Below are 12,804 nucleotides of genomic sequence, written 5' to 3' on the forward strand. Positions count from 1 at the left end.
GCTGCCCAGGTAAACCCTACACAAATTTGAGCATAAAAAATAGTGTGACATAATTACCCTGATATTTTCCAGTCATATTTAGACATCACTTATTGTTCTGACACAGAAATCTGTAGTTAATATTTATAAACTCTACCCTTTTCCTCCGGCGTTAGATTTCTTTCACCTGCATTTGGATGATTGGGGCTGTTATCCTGTAGGCATGTATCAACCTAACTAATATCCAAACTCTGTGTCCTTGACTGCTTGTGTATGTTCTCCATTTGTTTTAATTGTGCTTGAGAAGTTCAATTTTGTCTTTAGGTTTAAAGCCCAACCTGGTTAAAAGAGCAGGCATGTTGTAGAATGCAATTTTCTTCTTTTTTTTTCTTCTGTTTTTGTAAGCTGACCTTGATTGCTCAATAAACCATGAGAAAGGGACTAGATAATCTTGAGGCCAAGATACTATGTTACTCCCACTGTTTTCATACCAAGAGGTCAATGAAAACATATCAACTAAAGCAAACTTTATTCAGTTGTGACACTTACAGATATCCCCCAAAGAATCAAAATTGCTATTCAAATATCTACCTATTCAAGTTTATTGCAATATTATTCATGATAACCAAGTTATGAACTAAGCCTAAGGATCTATCAATTTTTATAGGAAAAATTTATTTGATGTAGTTATTTTTCAGTCACAAATAATAATTAAACTTTATTATTTTTCAAGAAAATCAATGGAGTCTAGGTGAGGAAGAAAAGGAAGATATGTAAGGAAGGGACAGAGAACAAGAGAGAAAAAATCATAGTGACAAGTACAAATAAAATCTTTTTGTATATGTATTAACATGTAAAAATGAAGTTTCTTACAGTGTAGAAGTAATATCTGCCAATTAAATGATGAGGGAGGAGAAAGTGAAGTAAAAATGCTCAGGTATTTTTTTCCATAGATCTAAGGGCTCCACCATTTCACTGAAAGAACATCTACCTGTCTGTCAGCCTGTCTGTCAGCCTGTCTGTCTCTTTTATTTATTTCAGAATTTTTATTGTCATACTTCTTTGCAATACTGCGTTCTTTTTAATCCTTACATTTTATGTAGTGTGCTCTGAGATCATTGTTTAATGCTACTATCTATATTCATTGTCTTTGTCGAATTGCATGTATTAGAAAACAGATACCTTGGGTTCATCATTTAAGTTTTGCAAGACTTCTCATGTTCTTCAGAGCACTCACCAAACACAAGATTCTTTATAGTTTTCTCCCTGCATGTAAGCCTAATTAATCACAGCTGAAACCTTTTAAATTTGTAATTCTATTAAATTTGAGGGAATGTTGCTAGATAAGGACTAGCTCCCTTCTCGCCAACAAGAGGGCTCCTATTGCTTTCAGACAGGTAGACCATGCAGTTTGGAAATTCTGGCTTGATTACTTATTTTTAGGGTGCCCTCTGGCATCAATTGTCTTGGCCTAGATTTCTTACAATAGTAATTAAAACAAATCTTTCATGCAGGGACTCAAAAATGAGAGGAGAGGAAGCTAAGCAATAATGGAGGAAAGCAGTCAAACAAATGGTATACTGCTGAGCTGTTAACAGCTGGGTAACCACCTCACACGTGATAGGGCTCAGGATACCATGTGCAATGGCTACATTTTTTGAGGGTGGATACTTCATTCTAGAAAAAAATCTTAATATCGAGAAGGGGATTGGAGTTAACAAAGGAAAAAAAAAGGTTATCTGACCAACTAGTCTGTGCTCCTTAGTAGTGATGCTTATTCTATGGAATACTGGTCTAACATTTTGGGCTTGTATTATATTCCCTAGAGGAATAAGGAAGTTTGGGTCGAAGTCATATCTGGGCCTTAGAGGGATCTTCTGCTGACATAGATAACACACATGTGATAGCAATTTAGCCTTGGTTTTGTTCACATATGAAAGAATAGTGGCAGAACACTTTAGGTAATGAGGTGATAGCATTCAGTACTTGAATGACTTAGGCCCTCATATTACATATGCTATCAACAATAAATATTCACAATCTATAGGAGAAAGCAGCAACTGTATGAAAATATATTTGGTTATGTCCAAATTGGTGCATTGGGGCATAGCTTGTATCTGTATCCAACGTTTTCAAATTTCCTACCATTATTTAGATCTCAATAACGTAAGAACCACAAATAGCCTCAAATAGTAAGTATTCCCTCAGTATTAAATTAATAACTTGGATACTTCCACCTATTTCTTATGAATTGTGCTATAAAGTGTTTTAGCAAATGTTCATAAGTGTTTACCTCGATAAGAATTACATCTTATCAGTCATTTTTTTTTTCAGGAGTGTTGGCTACATTTTGTGCAGCCATGAAGAGAAATTTAATCTTTCTGTATTGCCCCTTTTGTTTCATAGAAGGTCTTTTCACAGGCTTCAGACAAAATAGCCAACTTTGCATACTGATCTATGCAAACATTTATTATAGATTCATTTATCACATCCATTTTATTGTATCTTTTATGTTAGGCTTCTATCTTAGTAAATAAAGTTTTATTAGAAAACACCAAAACTTTAGGTTATCAGGCTATTGTTATGCTATCAAAGGTATTTTGAGGAGGTAAAGAATCATCTTTGTTTACACACAATCTTAATGTTGATAATAACAAAAATCCACAAGCTATTTGTGATTTACATTGATCAAGCTGACAGAGTCCATGAAGTTCCACAAATTTAGTCACTTGAGCTAATTCTGCTGTTAAGAAGCTCCCTTGTATAATAGAATAAGAGTGGGTATTTACTAACACCTTGCTTTTTGTTTTGTTTTTTTGCTTGTGTTTTGTGTATGTGTGTGTGTGTGTTAAAGTACTTGGTAATTGAGGGTTTATGGTACATCTGGCATGTGCTGAGAGTGGACAAGTTTAGAACCAGAGAGCTGCCATCATTATAATGTCCATTAGGTACTGATATTGACTAGTGAATTGAAAGTATAAATATATGTTTCACATAAGGAGAAGAGAATGTGTGAATATTTCATAATTTAATAGGAAGTCATAGGTGGGTGTCAGGTAGAATCAGGGACTGCACTATTCATGTAAAGACTTTTTTTCTAAATACTTTTGTATCAGTTGTCAAGTACAATCATTTTTGTGACTGAACGGATGTATTTTATTAGTATATCCTATTTCATTAGGCAATAACAGTGGAGTTTGATGCGTGCTATGGTACTAAAGCAATCCCCAGAGTATGACCTGACAATTCACCTGCATACAAAGACTTAAATGATTCTGTAAACCCATGTAGCCAGCTACTAATGAAAAATTTTGAGTTTACTTGGGGAGATTTTAGTTTCTATGACCTACAGAAATGGTTCTGAAACGTTTTATGTAGTCACCTTTTATTCAATTCTGATGCAAGTATAATTGCAATTGTCTTAAACATTTTTTCTCTGGGCAGTTTATTATGAGTATATAAAAGGACAAGTATATTTTGCATGGTAAAATTTTATATTCTACAGGTTTACTAATTTGTCTTTTTAAAGTTGTTTTATTTCATGGAGTTCAAACATTTCTCTTTGTAATATTACCTTGCCTATGAACTGAAGTGCAACTTCTACACTTTTCATTTACATGTCTTTTCCCCGCTGGTTTCTTACCTAATTTCTTCAGTTAGGACTTCTAAACTATTTTAAAAACAAGTGTCTTGATCTTGTTCCTGGTCATAGAGGAAAAAAAACTGGTTCTTCACTATCGAGTTGGATGTTAGGCATGAGTTTGTCTAGTACAACCTTGGTTATAATAGATGCAGGAGAAACTGCTGACTTTTGAGTATAGGTCTGTATATGTACAAATGTTTGGGAATTTCCTGTGTTGTGCAACTTTCTTTCTTGGAGGAGAGAGAGGAAGGCTCATGGGACTCAGGAAACTTACAAAGTTTACAATGTCCCTTCCCAAGGTTATTTAAGTGGTAACCCGTACTAGGGATAGGAGATGCTTTGCCCTGCCAAGTTGCTGTAAGTCATGCAGAGAACTCCAGTGTTGCTGCTTTTGTGAATTGTCAGCAAGCTGGAGAGAGCTTTTCATAGAGTCGTCCATGCTACTGTGAGTAACCCCTCACTGAGACTCCTAGAACTAAATTCAACAAACCCAGAATTTGCCATCGGGGATTTGATGGAGCCATTACTTCAGTCTGTCACTTGCCGTTTATTTGTAGCAGTAGACATCTGTTCACTTATTCCATGGAAATCCAGAAAACAGGAATGGCACCTCAATAGGGAAGAACAAAACTAAAGAAGAGTGGTGGTGTTGATTGGTCCTAATGCTATTTGTGTTAATTCGGTTCCCCAAATCACACAGGAACCTGCACATCCACTTGTGAGAAGCTGAGTTCTCTGTCGCCAATTGACTCTAATAGGTAAATAAGTTACCTGAGGCTAATGACTGGGTAGGGAGACAGAGGCAGGACTTTGAGGTTCCTATGCAAGGAACGTGATGGAAGGAGAGAATCGCCATTGCTGGGGAAGGAGAAGGTCCTGGCCTGAGAAGTGTAGGGCAGAGAGACAGAGACACTGCCAACAAGTAAGAGTCAGAGGATCATGGGCCATGAGGGCTACAGGCCTGAGTCCATGGTTGCCAAGATGGAAATAGGTTTTAGTAAGTAATAATTCACGAATCGGAGGGGAGAATGTGCTAGCCGTAGGGAGGTTTGGAAGCGCTAAGCCACTGCATTGTTTGATGTATGTTAAAATTGAAGGCTGTGTGTGTGTGTGTGTGTGTGTGTGTGTGTGTGTGTGTGTGTGTGTGTGTGTGCGCGCGCGCGTGCACGCGCGTGCGCGCTTTCATTCGTGAATTCAAAACATTTGGACGGGTAGCAAGTAGTGCTTGCACACCTGCCAGGGAATTTAGAGTGGATCAACACTTTACACTTCAGAGTGGGGGAGGAGCTGTTTTATGGCTCCTGCAATGAGTGCTGAGGCTTGAAATTGAGTATAATCCACACAAAGGTTAAATATTCATGAGGAATTTTCAGGGGCAACTCAGGCATAGCTGCCTATCCAGAGAAATAGGGTGGTATAACTCTCTATAATTCCTGAGATAGATGATAGAACTTGGAACCAAAGTGAAGCATCTGTGAGTGGAATGTCTGAGATAGTAGGAGCTGGATAGAGAGGAGTTCTATGGTGTCCATCTTCCTCTACTTAGTATAAAATGGCATGCCCATCCTCAATAAATGATGTCAACCTTCTATCTAAGAGATGCTCTCTAAACATCTGAAGGATAATAATGTATCGACATCTAAAATAACACCTGAGGGATTGAATTGTAAGTAGACTTTAGGGCCAGTTACATGGTCTTTTTTTGCGTGATGATATGTGATTGAGGATCACAGTCTTCTTAAAAAATTTTTCCCATGTAAGGAAAAATTAGACCCAGAAAAATATATGAGGTTACCAGATTTTGCATTAGTTTCTGATTTATATTATTAAGCATAACAAAAAGGAAAGAAAGAAAGAAAGAAGGAAAGAAAGAAAGAAAGAAAGAAAGAAAGAAAGAAAGGAAGAAAGGAAGAAAGAAAGAAAAAGAAGAAAGGATGAAATGGAAGTGGTGGTTTGCTCTTTCTTATAGTTCCAGAATGCAAGGGAAAGAACCTGTAGATGACACTAGTGCTAAAGAATTCTTCCTCCATTTAGAAAACGTGAACCCATGGGAACAGTTAGATACGTTAAAATAGAGAGGTAAACATAATAAATGATATTCCTTAGGGCCAACCGTAATATAGAAAAAAAAATCAGTATGTAGGTTGAGGTCCAGAGCAACAGACCGCAATAGACACAGAATGGCCTACCTCTAAATTGCTTGAGCTTGGAAGCTTTTTCTTTTTCGTCTTTATTAAATTGGGTATTTCTTATTTACATTTCAAATGTTATTCAAATGTGCTGTCAATCTGGTGACATATGCTCTCTCCTGTTTCTTTCTGCAGGCACTCAGAGCTATGAGTTTTCCTCTTAGCACAGCTTTCATTGTGTCCCATAACTTTGGGTATGTTGTACCTTCTTTTTCATTAAATTCTAAGAAGTCTTTAATTTCTTTCTTTATTTCTTCCTTGACCAGGTTATCATTGAGTAGAGCATTGTTCAATTTCCATGTATATGTAGAAATATACATATACATTCCTTATTGTTATTGAAGACCAGCTTAAGCCCATGGTGGTCTGATAGGACACATGGGATTATTTCTATCTTTCTGTATCTGTTGAGGCCTGTTTGTGACCGATTATATGGTCAATTTTGGAGAAAGTACCATGAGGTGGTGAGAAGGTATATCCTTTTGTTATAGGATAGAATGTTCTATAAACATGTTAAGTCCATTTGATTCATAACTTCTGTTAGTCTGTCTATGTCTTTGTTTAATTTCTGTTTCTATGATCTGTCCATTGATGAGAGTGGGGTGTTGAAATCTCCTACTATTACTGTGTGAGGTGTAATGTGTGCTTTGATTTTTAGTAAGGTTTCTTTTATGTATGTAAGTGCCCTTGTTTTTGGAGCATAGATATTTAGGATTGGGAGTTCATCTTGGTAGATTTTTCCTTTGATGAATATGAAGTGTCCTTATTTATCTTTCTTGATGACTTTTGGTTGAAAATAAATTTTATTTGATATTAGAATGGCTATTCTAGCTTCCTTCTTCAGACCATTTGCTTGGAAAGTTGTTTTACAGCCTTTTACTATGAGGTAGTGTTTGTCTTTGTCTCTGGGGTGTGTTTCCTGTAGGCAGCAAAATGCTGAGTCCTCATTATATATCCAGTTTGTTAATCTGTGTCTTTTTTTAATGAGGAATTGAGTCCATTGATTATGAGAGATATTAAGGTTGAGTGATTGTTGCTTCCTGTTATCTTCGTATTTGGAGGTGAGATTATGTTTGTGTGCTTCTCTTTGTTTTGTTGCAAAAAGATTAGTTTCTTGCTTTTTCTAGGGTGTAGCTTGCTTCCTTGTGTTGTGCTTTACCATTTATTATCCTTTGTAGGGTTGGATTTGTAGAAAGATATTGTGCAAATTTGGTTTTGTCATGGAATATCTTGGTTTCTCCATCTATGTTAATTGAGTTTTGCTGGATACTGAAACCTGGGCTGGCATTTGTGTTCTAAAAATATGGAACGCTTCTTGAATTTTCGTGTCATACTTGTGCAGGGGCCATGCTAATCTTCTCTGTATTATTCCAATTTTAGTATATGTGCTGCTGAAGCGAGCACTTGAACTTGGAATTTGAAGATGTAAGTAACAGCTCATGCTTTGGTTTATATGACTATGGTGTAGTAATAGATGAAATTAATTTGAGTTTTATAAAAGCAAAGAGACTGAGAAGTACAACTAGTTATTCCTTAAGACAAAGGTTTTGTGTGTGTGTGTGTGTGTGTGTGTATAGCCTGGGGTGGAAAAATGGAAGAAAACCAGTTTCAGATAGACTGACTTTAATAAATGGTATTAATGATGCTTGGTTATCAACAACAGACAACCCTATGCATATTATGGACTCAAAAACAATAGAGAACGGATTGGTGATATTGATGAAACTAAGAATAAAAGAGGTAAAGCTGATGATAAGTTTGTTGGGACAGGTGGAACTTGGTTTACATGACAATGAAGCAAGCAGTTGATTCAGCAAGGAACCACAGCACTGGTATGGTATTTTGTTTTTTGTGCTAAGTCCATTGGTAGACATGGTCTTTAAGGAGTGAGAGAAGCTCTGGTATATCTGAATAACTTGGTGGTAACACAATCAAGTTTTTAGACTGATAATTAATCAAGAATGGTGAAGGAAAGGCAAAACATGTAAATGACTCTATCTAGCCCTCTTAAAGGAAAATGTAATATTTGTTGAGCTGGACTTCTAAAGGAAAAATGATTGAGCTTTTTGAAGATATCACAGCCTGAGCAGCATATCACAAAAAACTTAAATGACAAAGTAGTACAGGTAGAAAAGACTAAACTTGACCTAAGGTAGATAGTCATCCTTCAAGAATATGTGGTCTAATAGGGAGCAGTTTGTTCACCCATTCTAGGGTCCTTTTAGCTGCTGGGTTATTTGATGGAACAGGGAAAACTACAGCACTGGAGTGAAGGCCATCAGAAAAATAGCACAATAAGTTAGAATGCAACCTTGTGGACCATATTCAGTATGGAAAATACAGTTTGGTCTTTCTGAGAGCACCAGGAGTTGAGATACACATAATGGTACCACGGTACAAGTGGGATGTAGCATTAAGGAAGTGGGATGCTGTTGGAAAATGTCTGTGCAGATGAGATATTATCTGGATAACATTGACGTCACTATAGCCAACATTGTTCTTTTAAGTAGAACAATTAGTTCAAGTGTAAATGTAAGTGTAAAAAAAAGATTTTTTGATTTTTTCTACATTAGGCTCTCTATTGAGTGTATTACATATTTTAAAAACATCTAAAAGGGTAATAAGGACATCACTTTGGAAATTTAAATGAGAATATTCATTTGTGAAATGTATGAGTAACAAGGAGCCTTCTTTGGAGGCATGAAGTTTGGAGGTTAAAAAAAACCACAAATATTAGGCATGGTTTATCGCCTTATGAGCTGCTGGTTATGGAGGTTCCTAATAAAAGGCTGTTGTCACTGCTGTTGTTTGTATACCAGAACTAGATGATACGACTCTATTGCTGAAGACAGTGAATGCTTCAATTTTACAACATGGAAAAATGAAGCTGGAACTGAACTGAAAGCTGACCCCTTGCTAGCTGTTTTTAACAATGCTAAAAGGTATTGTATGGTCTGGTTGCTGCAGGAGATTTGTCACAGGCAAGTGTTCTCCATGCTAGGGTGAATTTTTCTGTGAGGCTCTGATCTTCTGCTCTCCTCTAAGTAACCCAATAACACCCAACAGTTCATCAAGTTCGACTTTGGTGAAATGTTACTTTTGTCTGTCATTGATTATCCTTCCCCTAGGTCAATTGATTTCTTTCCAAAAGAAGCTCCAGAAACCAAAGCATCTTTTGTTTTTAAAATTAGTCCCCATGATGTTTTCTACAAAACAAAAACAAACAAACAAACAAGTCTCCCAGACAAAGTTGGATCAATTATATCCTGCTGAGTCTTGGTCCCTGGCCTAACTAAACAATCTTTGTACTTATAACAAACTTTCTTCTACATAGAATTTTATTTGTGAGTATTAATGATATATTTACCAAAGTTATATTAAGTATAATATGCACGTTTTACTTCTTAACTTTATGATTTTGTTGTTTATGGAGAGAAAATATTGTGCATATATAATTGTACACATATATTTCTGTCAGTTCTAGGTTTTTTCATTGGCCTGTTCATTATCTACTGAACAATTGAGTCCATCAGGGATAATACCCTTGCACATATTTCTGCTGTACACTATGACTTTCTGAATCTGAGATGGTTCAATTTTATAAAAGTAGCTAGCATAATGCTTGCTTTCATCTTCCAAGGAAACAGAATTAGACTGCTCAATGATAATTTCTATAGAAAATAATCCTCAAGGATAATGCAATGAAATGTGAATGTATTTACATTTTAATATAGAGTAGCATACTCAAAAGCACACAGAATATTACATGGTAAAATCTTAAACCAACTGTAGGTTAGCTACGGTTAGGTTGTATGTTTGAACAAGTATGTTGTAAATATATAATATTCAAATGAACACTAATTTTCTAAAAACTAATTTTTTCTACTTACAAAGACCTTTCTATATCCACCTACTAACTAATGCCTAGAGATTCAAATAAATATTTCAAAGTTCATTTTCATTGTTTTCCTTAGCAGAGTGTGATTTAAGTGAATCTCTCCTTTTCTCTCATTTTTATTTTCTTACATTTCCCCTAATTTCGTCTCCTCTCACACCTCTGAGTGACGCGTAGCATGACTCTCTTCTATTCTTTTTGGAAGTTCTCTATTCTAAGCTGTCTAATATCTTTCAATCATCCACTTCATATATGACAATTCACTGGATGTCTTCCATGGTTTCTCAGCTTCATGGCATGATTTCAACATTGTGTTTTGATGACATATCCAAGTTTCTCCTAAACTAATATAATAAAATTTTGCCAAAAAAGTGTTTGTTCTGATTCAATAGAACAGTCCACTATGATGGGGAAACTATTGTGCCATGACCTTGAAGTAGCTAGTTATATTACATTCACACAGCAAAGCAGAGAACAATGAATGCACATCAGTGCCCAGCTTGTTCTCTCCATTTTATACACGCCAGGATTCCCTGTCCATGAATCGTTCTACTCACAGTTGGAATGGTGCATGTTATGCCAATTCATGCAATCTAGGTTATCCCCATAGTCACAGGAGACTCAACCCTCAGGTTATTCTAGATTATGCCACATCAATAATAAACACCACCATACTTTGCAACTTTTACTTGTTTCCTAGTACACAGTACTTCATAATCTTGTTGCCACTCTGAGACTCTGAGCTTGACTCCTTTGTCATTTACACCCTTTTCCTATATAATTGCTTTCCACGCCTGTAACTTCAAATCCATTAGAAATAGAATTTTACAGATTCTCAATTTTTATTCTATATATCTTATCTGGATTTTAAATTTCTACTCTATATTTAGACATGGCATCCTGTGTATGTCTTGTTCTCACCTTCTTCACCTTGTCTAACCTATGTCAAAGATCAACATTTCCTTTCACTATATTACCAGAAGCCGGAAACACATTGCAGATTTGACTTTCACTGTAGTTCCATGTCTCTGGAGTTCATTTCATCTTTTTTCCCCTTATGTCTCATGTGCTGTTTCTCATTTGGTCTGCTTATTAGTCTCCCAAATAGTGGTTTTTCTCCCTGACTTCATCCTGTTCATTTTTCACAGCTGCAACAGAATAATTTTTCAAATATCAGATGAGTAATTCATCTTAAATTGAATTTGATGTATGAAATAAAATATCAATTGATTTTTGCAAAATTGTAACGTAGTTGTTCCAAATCAATTTACCCAATATTTCTCATCTGAGTTGCGATTTTTGTATTATTATAAAATCACTCCTTATATGCAAGCAGGCCTCTACCTAATAGTCTTTTCAATCCATTACGATTATTAGTTATTTTGAAGACAGCATTACACAATACGATCTGATAGATCTTTATAATGTGTTAAAATGTTTTATAAAACTGGACTGTTCACATTATTCTTTTTCTCTGAACTTCTTTTGGTACTATTGCTTGTTGACTTTTTAAAAATCATTTTATCAATGCCTTCTACAAACTATCTGTGAATTGCATGATATCTTTGGTATAATATGAGGAAAATGCTGTTTTGAGGACCAAAATTGTTTTTGAATAACATTATGTGTCAACCAATTCATGCTCTCAAATCTTTATATCTTTAAATATAAATTTGTAATATCTTTATAGCTTTTATACTAGGGATTCAAGAAAAAGATTAAAAGTCCTCATTTTCTAGGTTTCTTTCAAGTCAATTGTGTAGCAAGAATAGTCTCCTATAACAATTTTGTGTAATTTCATCCTGGAACTGGTAAGTTATTCATTTTCACCTCTCCTATCTGTGCAAATTGTCTTTGACTTGCAGGTTATTTGTCTCTGAATATCTAGAGAATGATCAAGTTTCAGTTTGGGAAGAGATGGCTGAAAGTCTTTTACAATAGCATATTTAATGTGCATTTACTACAGGATATGTCCTTATTTTATAAAACCAAGCGTTCATCAACAGTTTTCTGCTATAATTGCCATTTTATTTATTAAAAGGTAGAGCCAAATATCCCAACTTTCTGCATTGTTGTAGTTCAAGAGATGACCAAACTCTCTCACGATTTTTAAACTGCAAACCAATTTATATTAAAACAATATATGCTAACTTCTTGTTATCAGTGTACCTAACAAGAATAGTGGTATTATGAATAATGTTTCTTATGTGTTTTGAAGTGCTTTGTGCCGTTCATGGAGTTCTACTCGAGATACTTTATTTCTTAGAGCAGAGCCTTTGTCAGAATCCCAGATTCTCTTGTGGCTTGTTGAGCAATCTGCTGTGCATGGCGTGTGGCTTTCCCTTTTAAGTTGCCTGAGCTTGCCATCTACCAAACACTTCATACTGCTGAAATGATGACAAAATGATAGACGTAAAGAAACTTAACTAATGACTGCTTTATATAGTGATGACAGTTTTAGATAGTACTCGAAGAACTTGTATTTTATTTTTAAAGTGTTAGTCATACTTAGTAATTTCATTGCTATGCTCACACAAATCATATTTTGCTGTAGTCTTTATATCATTAAGGTTTGTCTATGATAGCTATCATCCACCTGGGTACCCAGGCACCTGGAAATAAAACACCTGTGGCACGTGGGCGTCATATTTTTTTTATTTTTTGAAAAATAAATAGTTATTTAAATGCAGGAGAAAAATATGACTAATTTTTTTCTTGTTTTCTTCCCCCATTTCACTTTAGATTCTCCTCTCCTCTGATTCACTCAACTAGCTTTTCTTTCTCTCCCCATAAAATAATAAAAGCAAAACAAAATGAACACGCAAATAAGGAACAATCTAAAAACAAAAAGTACCCCCTCACAGAAAACACAGTCCATTGTGGTTTTTTTTGTTTTTTGTTTTGTTTTGTTTTGTTTTGTTTTGTTTTTTTTTTGACTACTTCTAGGCATGGGTCTTCCTTGAAGTATGGGTAACATATTCAGTGGCACTCTATTGAAGAAAACCAATTTTTGCTTTCCAAGACAGATAATTGAAATAGATAGGCTAGGACTTTAGTCCACTTTCTCTTTTGGTGCTTAGATTTTGTTTGGTGTTTGT

General features: G+C 35.4%; 1 non-coding gene across 1 annotated transcript; it reads right to left on the reverse strand.

Moving 5' to 3' along the window:
• Positions 1 to 7,108: 7,108 nt before the first annotated feature.
• On the reverse strand, positions 7,109 to 7,215 carry LOC116906309. Its single transcript, XR_004388597.1, has one exon. It is a non-coding gene; the product is annotated as a U6 spliceosomal RNA (small nuclear RNA).
• Positions 7,216 to 12,804: the final 5,589 nt, after the last annotated feature.

Source organism: Rattus rattus, chromosome 7, assembly GCF_011064425.1.
Source record: "Rattus rattus isolate New Zealand chromosome 7, Rrattus_CSIRO_v1, whole genome shotgun sequence".
NCBI lineage: Eukaryota > Metazoa > Chordata > Mammalia > Rodentia > Muridae > Rattus > Rattus rattus.